This window comes from Macrobrachium nipponense, chromosome 3, assembly GCF_015104395.2.
Source record: "Macrobrachium nipponense isolate FS-2020 chromosome 3, ASM1510439v2, whole genome shotgun sequence".
In the NCBI taxonomy this organism is placed as follows: Eukaryota; Metazoa; Arthropoda; class Malacostraca; order Decapoda; family Palaemonidae; genus Macrobrachium; species Macrobrachium nipponense.
Window position 1 is genome coordinate 87925054 of NC_087202.1, and position 12500 is coordinate 87937553.

Below are 12500 nucleotides of genomic sequence, written 5' to 3' on the forward strand. Positions count from 1 at the left end.
GTAATTTCCGGCTACGCGATCTTTCCATGAAAATAATTTTCCACTTGATGATTCTATTTTATGGTCCGACATATGTTCCATTGTCATTCAGCTGACAACGAATACGAAAAAGTCAGCCATTTGCCAGCAACTCTAATTAATAACTGGTGGAAATTGGAGGAGCGGCGTCCTTAGCTTCATGGCCACAGAATTCATATTGTCACATTTATCGGCTTGTGCACATAAGAAGGACGTCATGCGAGCAAGGAAGGAATATAAATGAACGAGTGGATAAAGGAGAGGGGGAAAGGAAAGGAAAGAGAGGTAATCAATTAGATTGTTTTTTTTTTTCACTTGAGAGACTGTTGCTGCTTTATCTACTAGTTCGTATCCTCTGCATTCTCGATATCGTTTTTATTAATCTGTAATGAAGGTTGAACAGATTGGATGAGAATTTAAAGAAAAGAGGGTACAGATATTGAGAAGAACAGCGGTGTTTCAGGTATTACAATCTCACCTGAGAAGCTGTACAGTAGCTACTTTATCAATAAATTCTTATCCAAAGCGCATAAATTATCATTTCCACTCAAGTGTCTCGATGGATCGACTAAAAAGAGCAGATAAATGGATAAAGAAAGGAGGGAAAAGGAATGGGAAGGAGGAAACCACTTTGTCAGGTGTTCCTTTTATAACATTTTCTTATTTGTTTAATTTGGATCATATTTATAACACATTTACATTGTCATTACTTAAATAAACAAATTAAAAAATCGCTAGAGGGCTTCAGTTTGGTATGTTTGATAATTGGAGGGTGGATGAGCAACATACCAATTTGCAGCACTCTATCCTCAGTGGTTTTTAAGATCTGAGGGGCGACAACAAAAGTGCGCAGGGACAGGGAAAGTCACCTCAATAGTTTTCTTTTATAGAGAACTAAAATACGCCAAGCTTACGTGATTTGATCCCTGAATTCTGTGAACGAGAGACACAGCAGCGTTGTTCATCAATATTCGAAATGTATAATTAGCTACAGAATACCTGGGAAGACATGAAAACATTAAATAAAATATACCAGAATTATAATGAAAGCACTGAATAACAAGTTACTCATAAAAACTATGAATTAATAGTAGCGAGTAAATGGGCATACTTCGAGCTTTGAGACCACTGAGCATGATAACAATCTACAAAGTGCTGCAGATGGTATAAAACAATAAAAAAAATAATATATTCAGCATTTTAATTTTTGGTTTTTATTTTTACAGCCGGTTAAACAAAACATATATTCAGCATTTTCTAAGGCATTGTTGTAAAAGTAAGGCAAATTATATGAAATCAGGATATCAGCAAGAATGATATCTGCAGGAAAAAATACTGCGCTGCTATTTATTATTATTATATTATTATTATTATTATTATTATTATTATTATTATTATTATTATTATTATTATTATCTTGGAAGAAGACCCTCTTTTAGGCAACTTCGTTTCATTAGGTAAATTATAAGGCAACTGGCCGAAGTCCATTAATTAAACCGATGCTTCAGTAATCCTCGTTACCATTTACAAGGGGTGAATGGCACCCGGGGAACATGCGTGGCATATTTATGCCCAGAAACAGGCTCACAAAGAATGTGGTTGAGTACTGACTGAGCTTGCTTTCGGATATACTATAAATATACCATGCATGTTCCCATGGAGCTTTTAACCCTCGTGAATAGTTGTGAAGACAACCGAAGCGTTGGATAATAAATGATCTCTGATCAGCTGCTTCATGATTTACTTTCTGAAGCGAAGCTACCTTTACGTCAAGTTGAGAACTCATTGCTGAGTTTTGCTATTTAACCCATAGCTGGACCCTACCACATCAGGAATAGGTACTCATTTACAGCTGAGTAGACTGAGGAAGTTATGGTAAAGACCCTTTCCCAAGGAATCAACGCCGAGGAGAGCGTTCACCCATCCAACGACTGACCAGCCCCAATGTTGCTTAACCAGTCAATTGACGGCCTTACCCACTCTGCCACGGCGCCACTAATTATTATTATTATTATTTTTTTTTTTTTTTTTTTTTTTTTTTTGCTCTATCACAGTCCTCCAATTCGACTGGGTGGTATTTATAGTGTGGGGTTCCGGGTTGCATCCTGCCTCCTTAGGAGTCCATCACTTTTCTTACTATGTGTGCCGTTTCTAGGATCACACTCTTCTGCATGAGGCCCGAGCTACTTCAGCCTCTAGTTTTTCCAGATTCCTTTTCAGGGATCTTGGGATCGTGCCTAGTGCTCCTATGATTATGGGTACGATTTCCACTGGCATATCCCATATCCTTCTTATTTCTATTTTCAGATCTTGATACTTATCCATTTTTCTCTCTCTTTCTCTTCAACTCTGGTGTCCCATGGTATTGCGACATCAATGAGTGATACTTTCTTCTTGACTTTGTCAATCAACGTCACGTCTGGTCTGTTTGCACGTATCACCCTATCCGTTCTGATACCATAGTCCCAGAGGATCTTTGCCTGATCGTTTTCTATCACTCCTTCAGGTTGGTGCTCGTACCACTTATTACTGCAAGGTAGCTGATGTTTCTTGCACAGGCTCCAGTGGAGGGCTTTTGCCACTGAATCATGCCTCTTTTTGTACTGGTTCTGTGCAAGTGCCGGGCATTCACTTGCTATGTGGTTTATGGTTTCATTTTTCGTATTGCACTTCCTACATATGGGAGAGATGTTATTTCCGTCTATCATACTTTGAACATATCTGGTTCTTAGGGCCTGATCTTGTGCCGCTGTTATCATTCCTTCAGTTTCCTTCTTTCGCTCTCCCCTCTGTAGCCATTGCCAATTGTCATCGCTGGCTAGTTCTTTAGTCTGTCTCATGTATTGTCCGTGCATTGGTTTGTTGTGCCAGTCCTCTGTTCTTTCTGTCTTTCTCCTGTCTCTGTATATTTCTGGGTCTTCGTCTACTTTTATTAGTCCTTCTTCCCATGCACTCTTTAGCCACTCATCTTCACTGGTTTTCAGATATTGCCCCAGTGCTCTGTTTTCGATGTTGACGCAGTCCTCTATACTTAGTAGTCCTCTCCCTCCTTCCTTTCGTGTTATGTATAGTCTGTCCGTATTTGCTCTTGGGTGTAGTGCTTTGTGTATTGTCATTTGTTTCCTGGTTTTCTGATCTATGCTGCGGAGTTCTGCCTTCGTCCATTCCACTATTCCTGCGCTGTATCTGATTACTGGCACTGCCCATGTGTTTATGGCTTTTATCATATTTCCGGCGTTGAGTTTTGACTTGAGTATCGCCTTGAGTCTCTGCATATATTCTTTCCTGATCGTGTCCTTCATCTCTTGGTGTTTTATATCTCCTCCTTCCATTATTCCCAGGTATTTGTATCCTGTCTCATCTATGTGTTTGATGTTGCTCCCATCTGGTAGCTTTATCCCTTCAGTTCTCGTTACTTTGCCTTTTTGTATGTTGACTAAGGCGCATTTTTCTATTCCAAACTCCATCCTGATGTCCCCAGATACAATCCTTACAGTCTGGATTAGGGTATCTATTTCCTTGATGCTCTTACCATACAGCTTGATGTCGTCCATGAACATCAGATGGTTGATTTTGTTGCCTCTTTTCTTGAGTTGGTACCCGGCATCCATCTTCTGTAGTACTTTTGTCATGGGAATCATGGCTACTACGAAGAGTAGTGGGGACAGTGAGTCGCCCTGGAAGATCCCTCTCCTGATATTAACCTCTGCTAGTCTTATTCCAGAGCTTGTAAGTATTGTATTCCAGTTGCGCATTGTATTTTTGAGGAAGCAGATGGTATCTTCCTCTGCCCCATATATTTTCAGGCATTCTATTAGCCATGTGTGTGGTATCATGTCGAAGGCTTTCTTATAGTCTATCCATGCCATGCTTAGGTTGGTTTTTCCTTCTCCTACTGTTCTTCATTACCATTTTGTCTATCAGGAGCTGGTCTTTTGTGCCCCTACACTTCCTTCTGCAGCCTTTCTGTTGGTGGGGGATGGTGTTTGTCTCCTCTAGGTAGTTGTATAGCCTTTCACTGATGATACCTGTTAGTAACTTCCACATTATTGGTAGGCAGGTGATAGGCCTGTAGTTACTGGCTATATTTCCCTTACTCTTGTCTTTTTGTACTAAGGATGTTCTTCCTGTGGTCATCCATTTGGGTGCTTGGTGATTTGAGATACAATGCTGGAGTTGTTCTGCTATTCGTGGGTGTGGGTAGGGCCTTGAAATTTTTGAGCCAGTATCCATGGACTTCATCGGGACCTGGGGCTTTCCAGTTTGGCATCTTTAGTTGGTGTCTGACTGTGTCTGTCGTGATGTCTGTGAATCTTTGTTTTATTCTCCCTGTTTCTTCTTCCTTGACTTCCTGGAGCCATGTTGCATGTTTGTTGTGTGATACCGGATTGCTCCATATGTTTTCCCAGAGTCTCTTACTTGGTTCGGCTTCAGGAATTTCTGGGTGGTTGTCTTCCCCTCTTAGTTGGCTGTATAGTCTTTTCTGGTTGGTTCCGAATAGTTTGTTCTGTTGGTATCCCTTATTCCTGTTCATGTACCGTTGGATCTTGTGTGCTTTGGCCTTAAGCCTCTGTTTTACATCTTCTATTGTGTTGTTTAGTCCCCTCTCTTGTACTTTGTATTTCTCGTTGAGTTCCTCCCTTGTTTTCTTGCTTCTTAGCCTTTTTTCTGCCATCTCTTTCAGTTTACTCAAGTCAGATCTCATCACCATGATTTGCTTTTCCAGGCGCCTTTTCCAAGGAGGTTGCTGTTTTGGTTTCTGTTGGGTTGGCTGTGACGGTGGTGTTGGTGTTCGAATCCCCATCAGTTCTGTTACTAATCTTGCTCCTGCATATGTCAAGTTATTTGTTTCTGTGATACTGGTGGTGTGTATTAGGCCCATTATTTCATTGACCTCACTTGTTTTCTCCCTTAATTTCTTGTTGTTGTAGGCTTTCATGGAGGGGATTTTTGTTCTCTCTGTATCTGGCTCCATCCATTGTCTAATCTTTTCTACCCATTCCGTCCTCTCTGTTACTTCGTCGGTGTTTCTTCGTGTGTCGTTGTTTGATACCTCATCCTCCCTGTCGTCTTCTGTGGCATCGTCTCTCAGTTCGTCTTCGTGTAATTCGTTGTCGTGTGACATTTCCCTTTCCAGTTCTTCTCTTTCTGTTGGGGAGAGCCAGTTCTTTTTCTTTATGTTCCTTACTTGGTCTGCCAGCCTCTGCTCTGTTTGGGGGGTGTTATTCCTCTCATTCCAGATGTTGACCAATCTTCTTCTATATCCTCTCTCCGTCGGGTTGCTTATTATTATTATTATTATTATTATTATTATTATTATTATTATTATTATTATTATTATTATTATTATTATTAAACTTCAGGAGGCTTTTAAAACTAATGTTTTTGTTGACAGAAAATATTTGAAAATGTTTGTTTTAAATAATTTTGTAACTAGAAAAAATTCAAATTTCCTGCAGTCACAATCCACGACTATTTGGGGAGGAAGATATTACTTTCCATTTCAGCCTTTGTCTCTCTGCCCCTCATTCAGTAGTCATACTTCGAGATAACAAAAGGAATTCAGATAAGATTGGGTATGCCTCCCACGGAGGAGAGTATTATCATCAATGAATCTGCATAATCCAAATCCTCATCTGACACTCTATCCCAGGATTCGGGGCCTTTTGGCTGGAGAAGGAAAAGAAAAATTTAAATTTGGAATCTCATTATTTATGGTTATTTACTATTTCTGTGGTATAATGTTTCATTTTATATAGAGACTAATAATGATAATAATATTTCGGAAGGAGACCTTCTCGTAGCCATGTTTTGTTAAAAATGACTGCTGCTTCAGCACTATTAATCTTGTAAAGAGTCTTCTCTGTCTTTCTGATGACGGCTTTCTCGTTGTTGCTTAGACTGGCGAGCAACGCAATAAAGGGCATGGTAAAATTTGGTTGAGTCATTTCATTTATTATTGCTTATACAATTCTCTCTCTCTCTCTCTCTCTCTCTCTCTCTCTCTCTCTCTCTCTCTCTCCAACGCGACGTTTCCTCCTGATCCACAGGACATTATCAAGCGATAACTGCTGAGGGACTGAATTCCAGCAGAGAGCACCTGACCCACGACGTCTGCGTCTCCTAGAAGCGCTGCTTATCCTCGAGCAAAAGCCTCCCCTTAATACCACCCAAGAAGCGTTCCTGATACCGACGTGTGTGAGGAGGACCACACCCCTCCCCCCAAACGAAAGTACCAGCGCGCATGAAACAAACACCGGACATGAGAATAATACCAGGGGTGACGTCACTCATGTAGAAGCCAATCAAGAGGCTCCCGGTGATACCCCTCACCTGAGAAGGTCTGCAAGACTCGTAAACGCCCGCCGTATGAGTCACCTTCCCAGGAACCAATGAAAACCCGACCTGCCGGAGAGGTGCTCTGACCGTAATCAAGAGCCTGCAAAATCACAATATAAGATGAACTCGCCACTGGAATTATTCGCTTAATTCTGCCATTTTATTCAGCAGATTTTGTTTGAAAGAGGGTCTTCATCAAAATGATGATTATTATTAAATTATTATTATTATTTTCTTCCTTTTTTTTTTTGGTCTATCACTGTCATTCTATTCTACTGGGTAGCTTTTATAGTGTGTGGTTCCGGATTGCATCCTGCCTCCTCAGGATTCAATCACTTTCCTTACTATGTGTGCTTTTCTAGGAGCACACTCCTCTGCATGAGCCCTGGAGCTACTTCGGCATCTAATTGTTCTTAGGTTCCTTTTCAAGGATCTTGGGAACGTGCCTAGTGTTCCTGTGATATGGGTACAATTTCCACTGGCATATCCCATATCCTTCTTATATCCATTTTCAGGTCTTGATAGTTATCAATTATTGTTATTATATTATTATTAATATTATTATCTAACCTATGCATAGAGGACTCTTTCATATAAAGATTGTATCCATATGTTGCCAAACAGCTTACATAAAGAATGTTTTTGTCCTCCTAACAGTGCACTGCTCCCAAACGCATATTACTTACATACTTAGATTTATGCGTTATGTACATGTTATGCTTGTATGCTTTCCTCGTAGAAAGACATTGATCTGCAACATTAAGGACGAATACAAAACGGAATTAATGAGGAATCCTCGTGAAAGTTCCGACTGCAGTTACACAGCAGGAGATCAAGTGTTACCAATTCCATGATTTAGACGTAGTATTTCCTATGAGCGGAATTAATGATATATCTTTTGGAAACTACTGATAAATCATTAGCACTTTCTATGGATCTAAATTAGAAGGAAATGTTTTGAACCATTCAAGAGCCTTATTTTATAAGAAAATATGTTGCCTCTGCAAGTTTTTCTGACCGTATGCTCATATTCTTTTATTGCTGGAGTACACAAATGAAAATGATATGATCAAAGGTAAAGGTATTTGAAGCTTCAAAGAAAAAAATTCGAAATATTGTACGTATTAACATTCTCAATCTTTTCAAAGTGAATGGAATTCGATTTATCTAATAAGAGTCACATTAAGGAGATTGAATTTAAGACTTTAAGAGCCGAATGTGCCCTTTGGCATTAAAATGAATACAAGGAAAGAAGAGTTCTTTGAAGATCCTTTTATTTTGCCTCTGATTACTGTAAGATTTCATATTGTGATGCGCGCATATTGATATGAAATTCGAGGAAATTTAGGATATCGACACAGCGCAAGTATTGATTACCCATGAATATGATTAAATACCAAGAATTAGAAACCGATCAATGTTTGAACATTTATTGTCTTTTGAACACAATAGAAATTAGGCTTCATATAATCATCTTAGGTAGTGGGTCTCAACCTTTTTTGGCCCATGGCATGCACCCTTTCACCGTATGTCAGAATGTCATTCCTCTCGCACCCATCTCCCCCTCCCAAAATTGTCTGCCTCAAAAGGCGCATTCCAAATAATACGCAACAAAATACTAACACAATCACTCAAGCTAGCGGAGAGGAAGCCTAGCGTGCCCTCTCTGTAGCTTGGACCGATGTACACTGCTTTTCTGTGGTCCTAAAGCCAGTTTGAGCCTGCCAATCTGTGGTATTCTCCTCCCTGAAACTCTGAAATTCCTCCCTACGCGGGAATCTCTCCCCCACCCCCCTTGGTTGAGAACCAATGTGTAGATGCTGTAAGTTGGTTATCTTCATCATTGGTTACTCGACTTCAAATTTTACGTTCATATTTAGTGTGTTTCCTCTTTTCTGCCTCTTGGCGTCACGGCCATACCAAAGGCTATTAGTTTGAATAATAGTGGTTCCCTTACCACTACTACCGAGCATTCTCCTTCCCCGCTGTCAAAGGGAGTTCCTATCTTCTTTAAGAGCTAATTTGGGCTCTGTTTCATCAAGCTCAAAGGGAGCAGCTCTAACTGTCATGTTGTCTCATTACACCCGCTAGGCTCCTCTCAAATGTAGTTTGTGTAAATCAGAAAATTGCTACTTTTACTTCGTAATTTCTTCCTGTCTAGTTAAAAGTTAAGCATATCTTAGTTTTACCAGACCACTGAGCTGATTAAAAGCTCTCCTAGGGCTGACCCGAAGGATTAGATATGTATACGTGGCTAGGAACCAATTGGTTACTTAGCAACGAGACCTACAGCTTATTGTGGAATCCGAACCGCATAAGAATGAATTTCTATCACCAGAAATAAATTCCTCTGATTTTGCGTTGGCAGAGCGGGGAATCGAACCCGAGCCCTGAGATCGGTAGTCGAGCACGTAACCCACCCGTCCAACGAGGAACCTCTTCCTGTCTGGTGAGGATCAAGAATTTTGGCGGAGTGTTCTTGACTAATTATGTAATTATTGTAAGACCAAGTTCAAGTAAAAGAGGAATGAATAGTGTAGAACAGCAGGAATTTACTGTTTATTTATATACTGTTATATTTCTAGTGTTGTATGTTGTTCTTCAAAAAGATTGTACATAATAGAATCATTAATATATTTATATTTCACTCGAACAGATTTGCATATTTCTATGAATTAGGTCGTTCATTGGTCCTAAATATTGTTTGATTGGAATTAATGGTACGAAAGGTAGTTTTAAATTAAACGTCATTATTATGCAGTACAGAGAAATGATGCTTCCATTAAAATCACAACTACGTCTAATGACTGTAGTTTCAGAAAACTCATATATATATATAAATATATATATATATATATATATATATATATATATATATAAATATATATAATACATATATCTAAGCTAATTTTCATACTTCATCACACACAAATAATTTTTCATGTGTCTAAAGTTAACCGGAAATTTTTTTTAGATAATATCTCTTGATTATGTTGGAGTTTTTCAGAAGGAGTTTATTCTTGTTTTCAAAAGAACAGATGCATGTGGCATTTCTTTAAAAGTCTTGTAATTTATTCTTTTAGGTTAAATGAAAATATTCATCAAAAAACTTAATTCTATATCAGCTGTCCCTCTCTTCAGGCAGGTAATGAATGAGAAAAGTTACAGAGAAAACGGTATTTATACCATAGGTCAACAGGTAAGCTGTTTAGCTAAGTCACACTGGTTGATAATTTCTCTTAAACATTCTTAATCATTGGTTGGAAGAAGATTTTATGTATAATATCTGAGTCCCAGCCCAGGATCACTTGGCAATGTTTATTGTCATTGTTTCTTTAATTAAAGCTTATTCTACCATCTGGTTTTTGAATCGACAATTTCTGCTATGAATTATATGTGACAAATTCTAGTTTCTGTGATTATGGTTGTTTGTGGCTAAATATAGCTGAGCTCTGTTGTCCAGAACGTTTATGTTGTATTAATCTCTGGGGGAGTGATTATCCTGTAAAGCCAATGTAAAATCGATTGCAGTTCAGGCAAGGGATTTCATAAACTCCCGTGTCCTTGGGGATTGTCTTTTGTTTGATGTTAATCAGGGATTCAGCTAAGGTATTTAGGTAGGTAAAGGCAAAAGGCTTAGTTTCATAGTGTCTTCGTCAATCTCGAAATCCTGTCCAAGTGTGGGATTTTAATTTTTATTTCATTGTTAAGTGTCTATTTGTTTTGAGAAAGATAGTAGAAGTTAAACGGCTTATGTGTGGAACTCTTGGTATAAATACCGCTTTACCTGTAACTTTTCTCATTCATCACCTAGCTGATCTCTGGAATGTAGCACTTACTTTCTACATTTTGGCGTTTCTATGCATTCCTTTCATTAGATGGAATTCTGTTTTAATAGAATATATTTCACCAGCCATTTAAACATATATATTATATAATTATAGGATATATATATATATATGTATATATATTATATATATATATATATATATATATATATATATATATATATATATAATATATATATATATATATATATAGAATTTTAGTTACATTGTGGAATTTTTTGTTGCATTCACTAATATTAAGGCTAAAAGTTTCTTTTTTTCTACACACATACACACACACCACACACACACACACACACACACACACACACACACACAACACACACACATATATATATATATATATATATATATATATATATACACATATACACACCTGTGATGAATACACCTGTATGTAGCAATATGTTGTATATCAAATTACGAAACTGTGTCGTCATTGGGATGTCATGCACTTCTAATCATGCATAAAAGAGAGGGAATCAGGACGAAGAGGCCGAGAGGTTAAGGCTGAAATAAAGTAAAGATTTATAGTAAAATTCTCTCCTAAAACTATGGGTTAACTACCTTAGACTATAGTAGACTTGGGTAAAAGCCAGACTCTGTAGCATCTCTCTTGGGTGGAAAAGGTAAAACCTTCAGTAAATTTACGCAACTGAAACGTGAACTTATTCTTTATTTGCCCACCACTCCTTTGAAGTGAATGACTGTAACGACCTTTATTTACGGCCGTAATTTCAAGGGTTCAAGTCTTTACTCAGAATTTATGATCAGTAAAAAATGTAACAGCAACTTAGGAACAAAAGAACAAACACCTCAAGTTACAATAGTTATTTATACACAAGAAAAGGTAATGGCTGGTAAAGATAATAATCAAAATTAATATAGAGATCAAGGAAAAACCAACCTTAAGATCTTTAACAGATCACCTCCAACTAAATTGAACGCTAAACCAAGAAATAGGAAATTTTAAATATCATACCTTTAGGTAGGTACCTTCCAATCACTGGCCAGATAAAGCTAACCTAAGAAACTAAGATAGGGAGAAGGAAGCAAGAGAAAATAAATGGGGAACTTAAATGCAAACTTAAGTTAATGAACAATAAATTACAAAAATAACCTTACAAATTGATTCAAAGGAATAACCACGAGAGGCTTAGTAGATCATCTCATCAGGCCATACAAGGTCCAGAAGACCGTACTGCAATCAGGGGCATGCAAATTTACAGGTACCCAGCGATCCATGATCGTCTTAAATAGCTATAAATATATCTCATCTTTAGAAAGCCGCCCTACTTGTCTCCACGAGTTCCAAGAACTCACTGACGCTGATGAAAGGATCAAACTGCTCCAGCTGCAATGCCTGTAGGCACCCCAAAGTACCTCTGGGACTCCGACGGTGGTAGCCTCTGAGAATCCAGGACGTATACGGATCTCACACACCACAAACTGCACCGTTCTATGATGATACGAGCCAACTCGTTCGAAATCCTTTCGACAAACGAGGGGAAGGGGTGTGACTGGCGAATGCCATGGGTGACCAAACACCAGCAACCACACACAGGGCAGCGAAGGATTAGATGAGCTGTGATCCAAAATATAATCTCCTTACAAAAACGGAAGAAGTGATCATAAATTCAGTGGCAAAGCGTCAGGCGGTGAGGAGGAACTCAAACTAACTCTGTCACATATCTCATAGGAGAGAAAAACAACGATTGTTAATAAGGCACTACAGTAGTTCACTAATGCCAGGGGGAGAAGGTAGTAAACAAAATGCCTAAGAAAAACAAAGCAAAACTGCAAAATCATATGACTCCCTTACAGAGCTCATCAAACCAAGACAGAGCTTAAATATACTAGAACGATACTAGCTTGTTTATAAACTTAAAACTAAAACAAAATCAAAAGGTTGGACAAAAGTTTTAACAAATTATAACAAACAAATTATAATGAAATTACTTTAATCTAATAATGACCTTAGTCCTCCGTATGTTATGGAGTTATACTAAGGTAGCAATGGATGAGTGGTGTGTGGGTTCTCTTCTAAGTCTTACTTGGAATGCACTTTCCAAGGAACATTAAAGTCATTTTCAATTAGGAGTGGTGGGCAAATAAAGAAGAAGTTCAAGTTTCAGTTACTTATTTTAGTGAAGTTTAAAACTTTCCACCCAAGTTAGCTGGTGTGGGGGTCTGGCTTTTGCTCCAATCTAGTGGTTACAATAGTGCACTGAAGTCTAAGGGAGTTTCCCCCAGTTTAGAGAGAGAGAGCGTTACTTTAAATCTTCACTGTACTTC